This window comes from Peromyscus leucopus, chromosome X (genome assembly GCF_004664715.2).
Source record: "Peromyscus leucopus breed LL Stock chromosome X, UCI_PerLeu_2.1, whole genome shotgun sequence".
In the NCBI taxonomy this organism is placed as follows: domain Eukaryota; kingdom Metazoa; phylum Chordata; class Mammalia; order Rodentia; family Cricetidae; genus Peromyscus; species Peromyscus leucopus.
The window spans coordinates 91046894-91064162 of NC_051083.1; the positions used below are offsets into that span (position 1 = coordinate 91046894).

The 17269-nt window shown below is 35.3% G+C and overlaps 1 protein-coding gene and 1 pseudogene across 1 annotated transcript in view; one reads left to right on the forward strand and one right to left on the reverse strand.

Moving 5' to 3' along the window:
* Nucleotides 1–17269, forward strand: part of Il1rapl2 (interleukin 1 receptor accessory protein like 2) — a 1202523-nt gene that overhangs the window by 144583 nt on the left and 1040671 nt on the right. The gene's annotated exons all lie outside the window — the stretch shown is intronic.
* Nucleotides 16398–17232, reverse strand: LOC114710491 (annotated as a pseudogene).

A 17269-nucleotide genomic window follows, 5' to 3' on the forward strand; every position in this document is an offset into this window, starting at 1 on the left:
TTACTCCAATAACATTTGTGCCACAATTGTACCAGTAGGTATATCTTGTAAGGAAGTTGTTATTGTAGCTCACAGTGTTTATAACTGAGTGAGACTGATGATTACTTTTCTCTTCCAGTAGTGTGTATGGTATCATCCAGTACTATGAAAGCTAGCCAGCAAGGGAGAAGCTTCTGAGTACTAGCTCAATTTTTCCATGTTTATGACATAAGTATGTGGTATCTTCAGTGATAGGGTCAACTTGTGGAAGGTAACTAATAACATTGGCAACAGCCAATGATGTTTCGGTGGGTGTGGTGTCTGTGGAATCCCTTTGTCCAATGACTCCAAAAGATGTAACTCATTCATTCCCATGACTGGAGATTTCATTTAGTAGTATATGATGTCTAGATGGGGTATTGTCTTACACCTTATAAAATAACTCTATTTAAATTCCTTTCATATATTTATACAATTTATGGAGCTTCTACAGCAGCAGGTTTCCATTTAACTTTTCAAAAGGCCCTTTTTTACCCTGCCCTCCCATCCCACTCCCCATTTAATCTTCCTATACTAGTTTTCAATTCATCCCTTTATAGCATTATACTCTTTCCCTTTTGTAGAAGATCCTCTCCTACTCCCTAGTCACTTACTAGCTACCTATTCCCTGCAAATATTCTGAATTAAATGCACATATATCAAATTTAAAAGCTAACATCCTCATAAAAAGAATGCATGTGATGTTTGTCTTTCTGAATCTGGATTACCTTATTCAGGGTGATTGTTTCTAGCTCCATCTATTTACCTGAAAATTTTGTTAACTTCGGTTTTTTTTCTTAACAGCTAAGTAATATTCCACTGTGTAAATGTACATTTTTGTTATCCATCTATCAGTTGATGAACATCTAGACTATTTCCAATTTTTGAATATTGTGAGTAGAATAACAATGAGTGTGGATGAGCATGTTATCTCTGTAGTATGATGCAGAGTCCTTTGTGTATATGCCCAAGGACATTATAACTAGAATCTTGTTGTAGATCAGTTTTCAGCTTTTTGAAGAACCTCCTAACCAATTTCTGTACTTGCTTAACTAGTTTGCATTCCCACCAACAATGACTAATTGTTCCTCTTTCCCCACATCCTTGCCAGTATCTGCTTTAATCTGTTTTATTAATTTTTGTCATTCTGACTAGGGTAAGATGAAATCTTAAATTAGTTTTAATTTGTGTTTCCATGATGACTATGGATGTTGAATTTTTTTTTTTTTTTTTTTTGGTTTTTCGAGACAGGGTTTCTCTGTGTAGCTTTGCGCCTTTCCTGGAGCTCACTTGGTAGCCCAGGCTGGCCTCAAACTCACAGAGATCCGCCTGGCTCTGCCTCCCGAGTGCTGGGATTAAAGGCGTGCGCCACCAACGCCCGGCTATGTTGAATATTTTTAAAGTGTTTTTCAACCATATGTATTTCATATTTTGTAAACTATTTAGTTCTATGGCATATTTTAATTGGGTTATTTGTTTCCTTGATGTTCAGTTTTTAGTACTTTCTATATTCTAGATAACCTCTGTCAAATGCATGAGTAATAAAGATTTTATCCAATTCTGTATGCTACGTCTTTCCTCAAATGATTGTGCCCTTTGCTATATAGAAGCTTTTTTTTTATTAATTGTTGGTCTTAATGTCTGTCCTAGCAGGGTCCTTTTGAAAAAGTCCTTTCTTGTGCCAATGAATCAACCATATTCTTTACTGTCAAATATAGGTATATGGTCTTATAATGTGTTCATTTATCTACTATACAGAGTGAATGATATGGAACTATTTTCATTCTTCAACATGAAACTGTCCATTTTGACTAGCACTATTTGTTGAAGGTGTTATATTTTCTCCCATATTTGATTTTGGTTTCTTCGTAATAAATTAGATATCTGTTGGTTTTCATCTGTTTTCCATTGACCAACATATCTGTTTACATGTCAATATCATTTTGCTTTGATTACTATTTATAACTCTGTTGTACAACTTTAAAATCTGAGATTCTGATAACTCCAGCTGTTCTTTAATTATTCAGGATTCTTTTTGCAACCCTACTTTTGTGTGCACTTCCATATGAAGTTTAAGATTATTTTTCAGTTTCTGAGAAGAATTGTGCTAGACTTCTGATGGTGGTTTTCTTGAATCTGTAGGTTGTTTTTGATAGGATGGTCATGTTCACAATACTTATCCTACTGATCCAGGAGCATTTTAGATCATTCTGTCTTCAGGTATTTTCCTGATTCTAAGGATCCTTTATATGTAGTGCCTGTCTTATTTTATGTTTGTTTTTGGCTTTCAACTAAATGTGTTTTTCAATTAAATATTTGTTAAACATTCTAGTGTGAATTTTAAAAAAGAAGTATGAAGCAAAATACATTTTTTTGTGAATAGATGTCTTCTAAACTAACCTGGGATACAAAAAACACAGATGAGGAACAGCTGCGATTAAGAGAGAGGAAGATTGATAAAAGTGCTCTAGAGCTGTAGATTTCAGCTCCAACTTTGTCATTTACTAGCTGTGTATCCATGGACAAGTCACTTGATTATTCTGTGCCCTGTTTCATCTATAAAAATTAAAGATATATCTAATGAATTTTCCTCATAAAAGTTTATTATTTCATATACATAAAATATGCTATATTTATTTAGTTTCTCACAATTAATGATGTCTCATGCATAACATCTCACTAAGTTTGACTACAATGTTTTGATGTAACTATTACTATGTTGGTTTTACTGACAATACCAAACTTCAAATTAAGGAAATGATCTGTACTACTACTGTAAGGTAAGCCTTTTGATTCATACCCACTTGTCTTTCCAGGCACCACAGCTATTTCCACATATTAATTACCTGCATATAAATAATACTTCCCAGGTGCTTGAAAAATCATTTGTTCCCTTAAGTCCTCAAACAACTCTTTCAATTGTATTTGGTTGTTCATTTACTCAACAAACTAATTTCCAGGTATCAAAGCTGCAGAAGTTGACTTATTAGAAATCCAACATTCTTGAGGTCTTAATTAATGAGGCTTGCTTTTATTCTTCTGCAGTGAGCCTTGGCTTTTTAGTGAAGGTAATACATACACATTCCTGGAAGCTTATGCAGATTATGAGGGATTGCACCTTTAAGGCTGGTTAGTAATAGAATCTCTGTGCCAATTGAGCTATCCCTATTTCAGGTAGCTAGAAAGTACACCTGCCTTTGCTTTAATATAGACACCTATATAATACATATATGTATAGTACATATATATTAGTACAATACAACATTATGAATGAAGAAAGCTGCATATATGCCAATTTAGAATATTTTGTATTTATTTTTTGTGCTGTATTTTTATTTTATAATTAATTTTACATCTCAGCCACGGATTCCCCTGTCCTCCCTCCTCCAGCCTTCCCCCTGCCCCCAAATCCTTATGACAAATGATTTAGTACTTCCAATGGCAAATTGTCAAATCTACTACCAGACATTTTAACATATGACAAAACATATTCTCTTAACCACTTCATTCCCTTGGGTATGCGTGTAGATGTTTCTTTCCCTAGAGCGTGATACACTAGTTATGCTTTCATAACTTAACAACTTATCTTTGGCAGATATTACTGAACCTGTCAGATTTAACTACTTGTAAATTCAATTAGTCTGGGGAAAAACAGCCCTAGAGAATATATCAAAATTCAATTAGTCAGCAAATTGAGGTTGTTAGCTTACTCTTTGTGGTAATCCATCAAAAATAAAAGGGTACTTGACACCTACAATCAACTAATTAAATGCATTAAGTTTTGATGGGGACAGTTTTTAGTATTAACCACACTTTAAGTCTATTGGCCAAAAAAACCTAGCATGAAAGAGTTCCATCAGTGGGCATTATATAAATAAGACTATAGAATGACTAATTAATGTACAGGCAGATGGTGTTTCCTTGTCCCTTCTTATAATTTATTAAAAGACCCTGGCTCTAAATGTTTTATACAGTTTGGTAACCACTTTAAGTAATTCTGTGGTAATTTTGTAATTGCTCACTAGATACATCTTACTTATTAATGTCTTATTAGTCACAAATGAAGATCTTTGCAATTACCAAATGATTATTATCTTGCTTATGAAAAAGATTGTTAGTGTGTTAGTGACATTTCTTAAAGATGTGTGTATGCTTCGAGAAATTATTATTTTATATTGCAATTATTTATTTGTTGGGAAGGCAGTCACAAAGTTTCCAGGGCATGCTTATGGCAATTAGAGGACAACATGTGGGTGTCTATTCTCTCCTTACCCATGTGTGTCACTAGCAGAAGAATTATGCTATGGACTGCAAACATGATATGGATGTTTTCATATGAAGTCATTTTTACTCATATCTTTAATTAAGAGTTTTCACTGGCTTACTGCAACTGAACTATTGCAAGGCTCCAGTTTAGCTTTTCTGGCTTTGACTTTATAGTAAGGCAAACAGTGGTGTTGTTTTGCTTGTTCATAATCACTTGGCCACCCTCCATTTGGGCCACTGTTTTCTGGTGATTTCATTCCATTATCCTTTGAGGGTCAAAGAATACAAAGTCTCCTAATTCTCAGTGAATAGGCAAAAACAGTACCTGATAAAGAATGATAAGTACTAGAGTTTTTGCCATTCTTGCTGGCTTTCTGACTTTTGTGAAGTCACTACATATTTCAACTCTTGTCTCCTTGTCTGTAAATTCTCTATTTACTTCGCTTTAACACCTCTATGTCCTTTTATCTGTTAGCATTCCCATCATCATACAATTTTTCTTTGGCCTGCTTCTATTTGGCTGTTGTTGGGTAACCTTGGTCTTGTATACTTCGGACTGATTCACTCTACTTTTATCCCTGTTGACACAGAACAGCTAAGCCATGTTTTTTTGCTCCCTATTTGTGCAAAGCCCTTTGTTGGTCTCATTTTGCCAGGCTCTATCTCTGTAATAAAATGAGCATTTTGTGCAAAAGACAAGTAACCCATAAGAGAGAAAAATAACTACAGACAACATAGAAATAAAATTAATCTATTTTATTTTTATCTGACTTTTAATTATAATAGAGATCATTAAAGTTTGATCTGTGGGTGTTCAATATACTTAATTACAAGATACAATAACAATTTTCTCCCTCTGCAGCCAATCCTTTGAAGCAGTGGAATGATTGAGAAGTTGAGAAATGGAATGATACAGGAACCAAGGAAAATGGTATAGAACACAGAAATAGGATTTTTATCATCCAAGTGCAGTGTATCTAAAACTTTGAAGCAATGAAACTCCTCTCAGCTTTCTTCAAACCTATATTCAGTGGATCATAGGCGCAGGCATAACTCCTGTGTGTTAATGTTACTCCTTCCTTTATCTTACACCTGCATATTCCCTTCCACTCATACCTTACCCATTCTTATTTTGTGGGGATGTCCTATGTAGATTGCCTTTCTCTTTCTCCCTGAATTCCTCTATCTGTCTCCTTTCCTCTCCCCATCACTCCATGTTCCTCTTATGTAATACAGAGTTTAGGTGTATTTAAAATGTTTGTTATATCAACATTAAAAACTTTGTGTATGCCTGTGAGATGGCTCAACAGGTAAAGACTCTTTGCTGCCAAGCCTGACAGTTTTACTTCAGTACCTGGAACCTAACCAATGAGGAAGCCACAAGGTAAAAGACTGAACCCCCACTCACAAGGTGTCTTCTGACCTGTGTATGTGTGTCTGCATGCACACACTGTTTATAAGAAAAATTAAAACTGTGCATTATTATAATTCAGAATAAAAACAATGTATAGAATAGGAGAAAATATTTCTAAATTATGTAATTATGCAATTAAAAGACAAATGCAAATTTTAAAAGTGGAAGAGAGGTTTGAAAATAAACCAATTTCCAAAAGCCCTATGAAATATCCAATATCAATGATTATAGAAATATGAATCAAATTAATAATGACATGCTATTTCAAACCTATTAGTATGCCTACACTGGAAAAAAAAAAGAATTGGCAAGTATGTGGACAAGCTTAAATCCCTATACATTGTTTATGGGAAGGTTGATTGATACAGCTACTTTGGAAAAATAGTTTGACAGCTCTTCAAAAAATGAAACGTAGGGCTGGGATTAGTTCACTGGTGGAGTTCTAGCAAAACAGTGGATTCAGTCTATAGCACTGCAGACAAATAAACAATAAACTTAACATTACCATATAGCCCACCATTTCTACTCTGAGGTATATTCTCAAAAGAACAGAAAGCAAACTTTAATAAGAACTTGTACATACATGTTCTTAACAGTTATTTCCAATAACTAAAAGGTAGAACAGCCACAGAGTTCTTTAATGTATAGATGGATAAACAACCTATGGTGTATTAATCTGTTGGAAAGGTTTTGGTTGTCAAAAGAAGAAATAAATTCCTGCTGCATGTGATAGTGTGATCACTGAAAATATTATGATAAATATTTTGCTAAAAATAAATTTCTTGCCACATCCTGCATGGCTTGGTTCTGGAAACCTGACTGGGGCAATGTGGGAATGAGGAAATGACAGATACCCCCCCCCACACACACACACACACGGTGGGGGACTGGGATTGGGTGGGATATACTGTCTCTGGTAGAAGGTACCTATTCTGCAACTGGGCAATTTGGTGTATTTATTACTTACAGTACAACGGGGAGGGATTAGCTAGTGTCAGTCAGGTTCAAATTGTCTAGGAGGATGAAACTATGGTTGATAGTCTCTCGTTTTAGTCAAAAATGGTTCCTCAACACTCAGAGCAGAGGAAGGCTTTGCCATCCCTCGGACCCTTACTCAGGAAGGGCTTTGCCATTCCCATTGGTCTGAAGCATTGGGATCCTTGATATAGCTGTGCCCATGTCAATAATACACTTTTATGCAAGACTTCATATACTCCCTACAATTCCTGCTACATATGGTAGCTTGGACCCTGAATGTATTTTGCTAAATGAAAGATGCCAGACAAAACTTCGTATAATTTTGTTAAATTTATGTGAAACAAATCCAGAACAATTAAACTCCTAGTAGAATAAATCAAATTAATTATTTTAAAAGGTTAAGAACTGAGGGCTGAAAATGTTTAAACTCTATAAGATTTCATTTTGAACTTGATGGGCTGATGATTATTCAGCATTGTGGATGTACTAAATTCTACTAAATTGTTTACTATGAAATACATAGTCTCTCTTTTGTCATAACTTTTTAATTCCCTTCAAACCTCTCTCTTTAATCCCCTATTTCCTCTACTTCTTCCCTCATAAAATAGTTTTATGTAATATGAATTTTACTTTCATAAATTTTATATTTATGTATACATATAAATTTATTATATGAATATAGACATATAAGCAAATCAAGCTATAATCACATACACATGTTACTGAAAGCCACTGGTGTTAAGTTACTTTACACCTATAAAGCCCTTGGTACTGGCAGTTTTGTATGTATATGAAAAGAGTTGGCAAATAACTATTCAGTTGCATTCAATAAGAGGTTGTCTTAATTAGGGTTTCAGTTGCTGTGAAGAGACACCATGACCATAGTAGTTCTTATAAAGGAAAATATTTAATTGTGGTGGATTACAGTTCAGAAGTTCAGTCCATTATCATCATGGTGAGACATGGTGGTCTGCAGGCAGACATGATGCTGGAGAGGTGGCTGAGTTCTACATCTTGCAGGCAACAGAAAGTGAACTGTCTTTAGACGAAATTCTAAACAGTCATATTAAATAAGAAACACAGAGCCAAATAGAGTTAAAAGCCCCAGAGGTCAGAGCACTAGTGAGTAGCCTTTAGCACACCACTCGCTGCTGTCCTTCCACCGAGAAAGAGACCTTCTTCCTGTGTGACTGTCTTTTTATTGCCTTTCTGTTCTGCCTTCTCATTGGCTATAAACCCAACCATATGACTTCTTTGTCACCGCCTGTCTATACAGACCTCCAGGTCTCTATGGTTGGTACTGGGATTAAAAGTTCATATCACCACTTGGCTGTGTCCTTGACCACACAGAGACTCTGCCTGCCATGTGATTGGATTAAGGGCGTGTGCCACCACCACCGGAATTTTGCTACATGGCTCGCTTATTAGCTCTGATTCCTAGGCAACTTTATTTATTAACATACAAATAAAATCACATTTCAGCACCAATAAAATATCACCATAACTGTCTCCCTGGGTATGGCTTGAGCATATAAGAGACCTCAAAGCCTGCCTCTATGGTGACACACTTCCTCCAACAAGGACACATGTACTCCAGCGAGGTCACATTTCCTAATAATACCACTTCCTTTGGTGGCCATTTTATTTCAAACCACTACATTCCATTCCTTGGTCCCCAAAGACTTTGTAGCTATGTCATAATGCAAAAAATGCATTCAGTCTAACTTCAAAAGTCCTCATAGTCTATAACAGTTCCAAAAATGTTTAAAAGGACAAAGTTCAAAGTGTCTTCTGAGAATCACATAATCTCTTAAGTGTAATGCCCTATAAAATCAAAATCAAAAATCAGATCACATACTTCCAACATACTTCCATATAATGGCACAGGATATACATTACTGTTTGAAAACATAGGGATGGGAGCATAGTGAGGAAATACTAGACCAAAGCAAGACCAAAAGCCAGCTGGTCAAACTCCAAACTCTGCATCTCCATGTCTGATGTTAAAATGCTCTTTATATCTCCAACTCCTTTCAACTTTGTTGACTGCAACACACTTGTTTCTCTTGGGCTGGTTCCACTACCTATTAGTAGCTCTCCTAGGCATATACCCCACGGCTCTAGCACCTCCAATATCTTGGGATCTCCAAGGCAATCCAAGCTTCACCTTCACAGCTTCACACAATGACCTCTCTATAGACCTCCATTTAGGGACACCCTTGACATGTACCTGGGCCCAGCAGGTTCCTTAGTTGTGGAGGGTGATTCCATAATGCCTTTCTTTTATCCTTGTCTTCAAAGCCAGAACCTTGCAGCTGAAACTGCCAGTTTCTGCTGCTTGCTGGGGCTGGAACATGGACCCCTCATTCAATTACATCTTCACTAGCTTTCTGTTTTCTATGGTTTCCTTCATTGCCTAAGCTTAGCTCTACTTGAACTGGATCTGTAAACCAAGCTGACCCCAAACTCAGAGATTTGCCTGCCTCTGCCTTTGGAGTGCTGGGATTAAAGGCATGTACCACTTCCTTTGGGGGCCATTTTTCAAACCAGCACAGATAGGATGTCCAAAAATACTTTCTGTAATTATGAAATATAGGTCGAATACCAACTACTTATTTCTTCCACCAATATAACGAGAGATAAAATAATTACTGAGTGTTTTTCTAAGAAAATACTAAAAGAGAAGTAGTAGAAAAATAAGATCAGTTCAAATAATTTATCTGTATATTGAGTGAGGAGATGAGCATTTGTTGGCAGATCAGTGTGAGAGAACTTGGCAGCTCTGAATATCTATTGGGGTTATTTACAGATAGCCCTGTGCTATGACTGACAGCATACCACAAAAATAGGTTCAAGTTTAAAGAAGTTTGTTGTTGAAGTTATAAACAACCAATTGCTGAAATGCTGCCTTCTAAAACCAGATAGTATTAGCACAATTGACAGAAAGGGTAACCCAGAAAGTTTTTATCTGAGTTATTATTAGATGATTGTTCTCAATGATATCAAAAACCTGACTTTCCACCAAGGAACCCTGCCTTTTTTATTTGTTTGTTTTGATGAAATAAGAACCAAGTTATCTGGAGTTTGTGTAATCAATTAATAGAGTTAAGGGGCAAAGGTTTGTCATGGGGAAAAAGATTGGTGATTAATGTATTTTCACCTTAAAGACTATAAAAAATTAATGGAGAGAAAAGAGCTAATATGAGGGTAAAATGAAAGTTGAATGGAGGTTTTCTTTAATTAAGTGACTAATTTCTGCGGCCTGGAAGGTCTTTTAGAGTTGGAAATTTACAGGAACAAAGTAGGAAAGTTATTTCCTGATTCTTTGATTTTTAATGTTTGGTTGTGTATATGTTGGTGGTGGAGATATCTGTTTGTAGGTCCCTTCTAAAATTTTTGGGTATCATCAGACCTTAAACAAATATGCAACCAAATAAATTGAGAGAGGAACTTATTATAAATTTAACATATTAGGGAATTTGGAATAGATCAATATATATTTTTCTTCTTCAACTCTCATTGAATATCCAGTTAAAATACCAGCATCTTGTTATATTACTCAGAGGAATAATATTCCACTATCATATAGTTGGTATCAACTTCAAACTGTAAAGCTCATTCCCATTTCAGTTTTGTAGAAACACTTGATCCATAGGCATCTTTATAGATCTCCTTTCTCAGCTGTTTGCATTTTCCAATAGGAATAGACAAGGAAAGGAAGATATGAAAGAGGAGGTATTTTGTGTGGTATTTATTTTAAGAAATAATGTTGTGGGAAACATAATTTTAATTTAGAATGATTAAATGGATTCATGTACAAAAAAATCCAACATTGTTGTTTAATGACAAGTTGGTAAGTTTGGATCAGTTCATTATGATTGCTGTGCTGGTGTTATGAAAACGTCTTACCTAAAAATTGTCCCTGCTATTACTGAAGAGACAAATTATAGAAAGAGTGGAAGTACATTCAGTTAGTCACTTTTACATTTCTGTTTGGGATGCTATAGCCTTGGGTAAAGAATAGGGGATTGGATGACTGTCCATGGTAATTCCATATTAGTGATTCCATTACCCAGCACTCTTTACTTGCTCCTTATGGGCAACCAGGAAACTGTAAAGCAATCTTAGCAATTGGTGATCTGCTTCCTTATCAAGCACACACAAAGGATATGGGCTAAAAGAACATTACTTGATAATGGATGTTCCCTTTTAGTACTGTTTTCTGTTTCATCTACCATTAAATCAATTAGTGTGGAGAAATAATGTAATTTTTCTAAGTGTACTACACCAATCAGTGTGAATTGGTGAAGTTAAGAATGTTGTAAGATCCATCTATCAAGCTGAAAGAATGAATTCCATTTTTGCTATTAAACACATATAACTGCATGAGTGCACTCTATGGGGCACATATAAGAATGTATGTTGACATAATTTTATTTCCTTTTATACTGAACACTTTGTGCTTGTCACCTCATTATATTACAACTTGTAACATGTATGCACCACATGTGCGAGTTCTCATGCACACATACACACACAAAATGAGGGTACCTTAGGAGGCTTTAAGTATTAGCAAAAACCCCAATCCAGGAATTTTCAAATATGCGTTCCATGTTGCAGATAGTTTTCTGAAATACATTTAGACACTGCATGGAGTTTCTGAGTTGACTCAGAGACCAGGTTTCTTGCTGGAGGGGATAATAGTCAAAGGGTAATTGATTACTTCCATGTGATTTTTGCAGATAGCCAAACTGAGCATGAATAATGTATACAAGAGCCATGGAGAGGACGCTTCTTGTTAGGGAATAAGCATAGAAGGTTAACTGGCAGGCTATCCCAAAAGATAAAAATTTGAACATTCTTTTAATTAAAATGAATACTTAAAATTAATTTTGATATTTATAAGTGTTTTGCCTGTATGTAGGTGTAACACATGTGTACAGTGCCTTTGGAGGCCAGGAAAGTGTGTTAGATCTCATGTAACTGGGATTACAGATGATTGTGAGCTGCCATGTGGGTGCTGAGAAATAAACCCAGGTCCTCGGAGAGCAGCAAGTGCTGCTAACTTCTAAACCATCTCTCCAGCCCCTTGAACCATTTCTTACATTTATTTTATTTCCATATCCAGTAATACTATGCTTTTTTAGTTTCCACATCTCAAAAATATACCAGAAATGAAGAATGTCCAGAAAAAAGTTATCTGAGGCACAACTGTCACAAAATGCAGAATTAGAAACAAATCCACATTTCTAGGTTTTATTAATAGTGATATAAAGGCATCCAAAAATTTCAGATATAATTCACTGAGATCTAAGATGGACTAAAATCTTGGGACTTTGCAGTCTAGATAAAGACTGAATAACATTAAATCCTATAAAAGACTGAAACAGAATATATAAATTGAGAAAATAATACAAAGGTCTCATTTTTACCTCTAAGAAATGGCTACTAGTTGAGTGTATACTTTCAAAAACCAAATTTATATTACCTACCTTAAGACCTACCTCATGTAAAAAAATGAATGGAAATAGGTATGTTTTCTAGACATCCTTGAATTTATAGTTCAGTAGCAAATGAGTATAGCTTTGTTACAGCTTTCGTTATACCAATCTATCATGTAGCAAGGCTTGTGCTTTCTAATCCTATCACTCTGCTTTATTTGCTTTCCATAGTTTCTTGTGCCTAATTTTCAATCAGTGCAATTTTGGAATACCCTAATCTCAATTGTGTAATGAACTAGGAAGAACTTAAAGCATACCAATGTAACTGAGTGGAGCATATGTAACTTGTTATGAGCAAAGAAGTTCATATATATATATATATATATATATATATATATATATATATATATGTTTTTCGAGACAGGGTTTCTCTGTGTAGCTTAAAAAATCCTTATCTTAAGTCTTAGATAACAAATCCTTATTTTAAGTGTTAGACTACTTATTTCCCTTGCCATTTATTGGGAATAACATTTCTGAACCCTCCCCCCCTATTTTACACAGATGAGTTAAAGTCATATATGTATTTTGCAGGGGAGAGTGTGAAGTTTGGATTGACTTCACTATTATTCCTATTTGATTATTTCTTCTCCATGGACAGTACTTGAAGCACAGAATCTTAGTCTAGTAGGTATTCTTAACTAGAATTCTAGCAATATCATTTCCTTGACTTCCCTTGAAGTGTCTTGCTTGTGTGACACCCAGATTTAGATGTACTACTCCTAAACCTGGTAAACAGGAGGGTTAACAAGAATTTCTGCAAAGAACCAAATAATGCATAAATATATAGGCATAGTACTGTATTGAAAGCACCCAACTTTGCTATTCTAGCAGAAAAGCAGCCATGTATATGTTGTAAACAAATGAGATAGCTATGTTCAGTTAAACTTTTGTTTATGGACACAGAAATATAAGCTGTATATCATTTATCTGTCCCAGAATATAGTTTCCTTTTTTGTTCTTTTTAAGGCGAATGTCAAAAACATTCTTAGATAGTGAGCTATACAAAATCATCAGCTGCCAGGCGGTAGTGGCACATGCCTTTAATCCCAGCACTCAGGAGGCAGAGGCAGACAGATCTCTGTGAGTTTAAAGCCAGCCTGGTCTACAGAGTGAGATCCAGGACAGGCACCATCAGCTAGATTTGTGTTCAAATGTATTTATGGGTTCTTGGCTTATACTGAGTGTGCTGGCTAGGTTTTATGTATACTTGATATAAGCTAAGGCCATTGTGGAAGAAGGAATCTAATTGAGAAAAAATACATAATTTTACATATGACAAAATGCACATACCTTAAATAAATATTTGAATATTTTCATCAACCCTTATCATTTTTCTTTGCCACTTTATAATTTTTCATATCCTAATCCATGGACTAGGGAACCATTTATCACATTAGATTATTTGTACCATTCTAAAATTTGATATAAATGAAATAATATATTTTATAACCATACATTAAGATTGAGCTAGTACCTGTTATGCTTTGTCTTTGTAAACACCTTACTTTGTATATTTAAATGTGCATTAATCAGTGTTACAAGTCTGAGTCTTTAATGTGAAGCACTCAATAAAAGAGAGTATGGAATATAATTATAAATTGTAGAGAAAGAAATATAAATACAATTAACTTCCAAAAGTATACATGATAAGAAAAATATGGTCAGTTTTTAAATTTTTGTATGTGGATATAAGCATACATATGAAATTTTTATGTAGTTAGTCTTAGAAACTCTGATAGAATGCAACAACTCATAATGAAGAAACATGCAACAACTCACAATGAAGGAAGAGCCTTGAATTTTCTAATGAGGATGACACACAGAGGAGACTACTGCCGCCAGGGCTGGGTATAGTGTTGTTAGAGTGTGCAAATTAAGAATTTTAGTTTTAATGACTTTGTAGCAATTATGAAGTTTCAGGTCTTTATAAAGTATAGTTTGGAATTACAGATCTCCAAGGATAGATGAAACTTTGGATGTATAGCCTTTATTTGAAAAGATAAATAATGGAAAATATTTTCCCCCATAGACAAATGGCAGGAAACTTGGCTTTTCATTTGAGATGTATAAAGGAACCCCCTCTCCAAATTTCAGTCCATAGGCTTATAATTAATTTCTGTTTGGAGGTTAATTTTGTATTGCCCTTAAAAATAGGTAGATACATAAACATTCATTCTGAACTGGTATCCCCTCTGGGATTTGTGGCAAAAGCAAAGTCAAAACACCTCTGAAAAAAAAAAAAACATACAGTACAGGTACAAGTTATCAATACAGGACAAAGTCCTTTCCAAGAAAATTCACAGTGGAATATTACTATAAACACATGATGAAATAGTCTCCTATGATAAAATAAGAAGAAAACACACACACAACAGAATTATATCCTCAAGATCTAGAAAAGTAGATTAGGGATACAGTAGAGAATTTAAAATAAATGTTTGTAATAGTGACTTAAAAATTGAAAAGCCCCAATAATCAAATGAGGGACAAAGAAAAAAGACTGATTTCCTACGGACAAAAGTTTCATTTAGAAATGAAACTTATCATTTAATGTTAACTATTGGATAATATAGGGGTAGAAAAGAATGGGTTAATGGTGCGTGGACTATACAACCACCTAATGCACCACAAATAGAGGGATTAAGCAAGAAAAGAATGAGAAAGTTTGGCACCTGTCTAAGAGGGTTGAGAAAGGAGTAACTAGAGAGCACAAAGGGAAACAGTATGGAAAAAGTGGTGGCCTGTATTTTCCAATCTAATATAAGATGCAAATTGAAGGAATTCAGTGAACATCCAGCTCAGTAAGTAAACAAGAAATCCGCCTGTAAACATCTCCAAATGGAACGGGAAGAGCCCAATATAAACCTTAAAATTCACCGAGAAGACAATGCCTATCACCAAAAGGAGTCTGTTGGGGGTGTTGAAGAGGTTGAGGAGGAGTGGGAGGTGAAAGTGAAGGGTAATAGAGGTGGTGAATATTAGCAAAACACATTATAGGAAAATGTAAAAACACCATTTATTTGTAAAACTTAAAAAAAATTGAAAAGTAGATCAGCTATACTGAATAACAAAGAGACCAACTAGATTTTACAGAAAAGATAAGTGAGGACAAAAAAAGTAAAGGAAAAACATTTTCAAGGGGCCAAGGCAGGAAAATGAAGAGTGTGAGCACAATAAACATAAATTTAAAGGAATACTGAATATATACTTGGCTAAAACAAGGCGCTATGAAAAGGAAACTTTAGAAGGAAGTGTGATGCTTGAAACAATAAAGAATAGTAAAGAATAGCGAAATTGCAAAGATATGAAACAAGTACTGATGAACAATAACCAATTTAATTTTTAATTTTTCATTATAAATAGATTATAAATAAACATTTCCATTCTTACGTTGCAGTAGTAAGATTCTTACAAATATGATGTTTTGGGGGGAATAAGTAGGTTTCTTGCTTAGTTAGAATAAAATGATGTCATCTTTGATCGGGTGGGCCTCTAATCCACATCTGTGCTCTGGCTGCAGCTCTTTGGGCTCCTTATTTTACCCACTCCCTTTCAAGTCTATGTAGCCTTCAGAGTTAAGTTTCTCATTATGAAATCAGAAGTAACATTAGTAAATAAAATAATACATCCCAGGGCTTCTGAGTACACATGCATTATCAGTGGAAATCCAGGTCCTCTGGGAGAACAGTTTGGCTCTCTCTTTTTTTTTTTTAGGTTTTTCGAGACAGGGTTTCTCTGTGTAGCTTTGCGCCTTTCCTGGGACTCACTTGGTAGCCCAGGCTGGCCTCTAACTCACAGAGATCCTCCTGCCTCTGCCTTCCGAGTGCTGGGATTAAAGGCGTGCGCCACCACCGCCCGGCTTGGCTCTCTCTTATAAAAATGAACACACTACCCTCACACAAATGACACATTGTACATCTGAGTATTTATTCAAGAGAAATGGAAACATGTTAAACACAAACCTGTATTCAAATGTGCTTAGCAGGATATTTCTTGTTTTTTCAAGAATGATAGCTTTTTTAAAATGAGTTGGTTTAATTAATTCAAAGTGATACAGAATTCAGAGTACAACAAAGAAGAAACAACACTGTTAGGATTTTGTATACTGGGTTTTCTTTAAAATCACATTTGAGGTAGGAATTGCTGAACACTAGAGACAATGAGCCATTGTATTATTTATTATTAGTATTATTATTTACAAAAGTTTGTTACAATGTACAACAGGCTCCAGGATAAGACTTCACTCTAACTATAGGTGGCAAAGATATTATAGTAGAGAATCTAGATGTTTAACAGACTCCAGGGTAACCCGTCATTCTAGCTGTAGGTGGCAAAGATGTTATGGCAGGGAATCCAGATGTTTAAATAATAGAAGATGGTCACCATCACCTCAGATATGAGGAACAGCTTACTTTTTGTCAGATTTCTTAATTCCACCCGTAGCCAGGGTCCCTTGCCCATGGCCTTGGCTTTTAACTCCTTGAGTTCCTTCTGCTCCTCTTTTTCTTTCTGCTTGAAAGCCTCGTCTTCCTCGTCCATCTCCTCAGCCTGCTTCTTGGGCTGTTTCAGGGGCTTCTTTTTTGCCACCTTCGTAGCCGGACATGGTGCCTGCAGACAGCCCCTTCACCAGACCCTGATCCTCAGCAGAATATTTCTTATGACCTTAAATTAAAGCAGTAATTTCTGTCATCAGATGCAGGGGTAGAATCTATTATAGTATGTCCACATGAAGGGATACCACTCAGCATCAAGGACAAAATGATTTTTTGACATACAGGAGTTCAGAGGAATTACAAGGGTAGTATGCTGAACTAAAAAACAGGGTTAAAAGATTGCATGTGTTCTGATTTCATTTATGTGAAAATCTCTGTGTGATGGCTATTCTTGGTTGTCAACTTGACTACATCTGAAATTAACTAAAAGCCCAAAATTGAGGGTATGCCTATAAGTGATTTTGCTTAATTTGTAGTGAGAATATATACTTTTAATCTGGATCTTTGAGGTAGAAAAAAACCTCTTATCTTGACCACACCTTCTCTGGTAAGCCTATATAAGTACGGGGAAGAAGGACACTTTTGCTCTTTGTCTGCTT